Source organism: Galeopterus variegatus, unplaced genomic scaffold, assembly GCF_000696425.1.
Source record: "Galeopterus variegatus unplaced genomic scaffold, G_variegatus-3.0.2 Scaffold10579, whole genome shotgun sequence".
NCBI classification, from domain to species: Eukaryota; Metazoa; Chordata; class Mammalia; order Dermoptera; family Cynocephalidae; genus Galeopterus; species Galeopterus variegatus.
Window position 1 is genome coordinate 8,699 of NW_007736690.1, and position 825 is coordinate 9,523.

General features: G+C 34.8%; 1 pseudogene; it reads left to right on the plus strand.

Moving 5' to 3' along the window:
• LOC103610090 overlaps positions 1-167 on the plus strand; it is a 4,541-nt pseudogene extending 4,374 nt beyond the window's left edge.
• The last annotated feature ends 658 nt before the right edge of the window (positions 168-825 follow it).

Below are 825 nucleotides of genomic sequence, written 5' to 3' on the forward strand. Positions count from 1 at the left end.
AAACCCTCTGAGAACCCAACATGGATCCAGAACACCTGCTTGAAACCATCTGCCAAGCAATGCTGAATGCTGTGGACTGGGGTGCATTGTCAGGCATGAGAGTCATTGTCCACATCATTGAGAAAGATGAAATCACCCCCAGGACACTGAAGGCCCAAACGGAATAACCCTGTTCCCAGAGTCCACTTAAAAAAAAAAAAAAGCCTTTCTTTAAAAAAAAAAAAAACAAAAAAGCAGATAGTAATACTTTTGTATATATTTTATAGAATCTTTGAGAGGATAAAATGAGTTAAGGCGGTTATTGACATGAAATGGAATGAAGCTCTACATAAACTCAAGATTATTATCATTATTAATTTACAATAGCATTTCCAAAGATTAAGTAAGCCATAATGAATTAAACAAAATTAAATTTTCTAGTTTCTTTTCAGTTATTACAAATATTTGATATTGTCGTCTTATGCACATCCATTTCTTAAGGAAGATTATAGACCCACTGGAACCAACAATGCTAATATTATTACCTGAATTTTCTCCTGGCTTTGGAAGAGGCGTAAATACATACAACTATTTATTTGTAAAATTCCTGTTAGTCAAACTGAGTCTCAAGGGCAGAAGGGAAGTGTTATCAAACCTAAGGCTTCTGTGTTCATGAGGCCCATATAAGGATCAAGTGCACTTGACATTTGACAATTCTGTGGCTGGTCATTACATATTACAAGCAAGTAAACAGGTAAAAGTCTTCTGTGTGCTGACTCTGCAATTTTAATTTTACTCCATGATCCTCAGTGAAAAAAAAAAAAAAAAAAAAGCAACCAACACCAC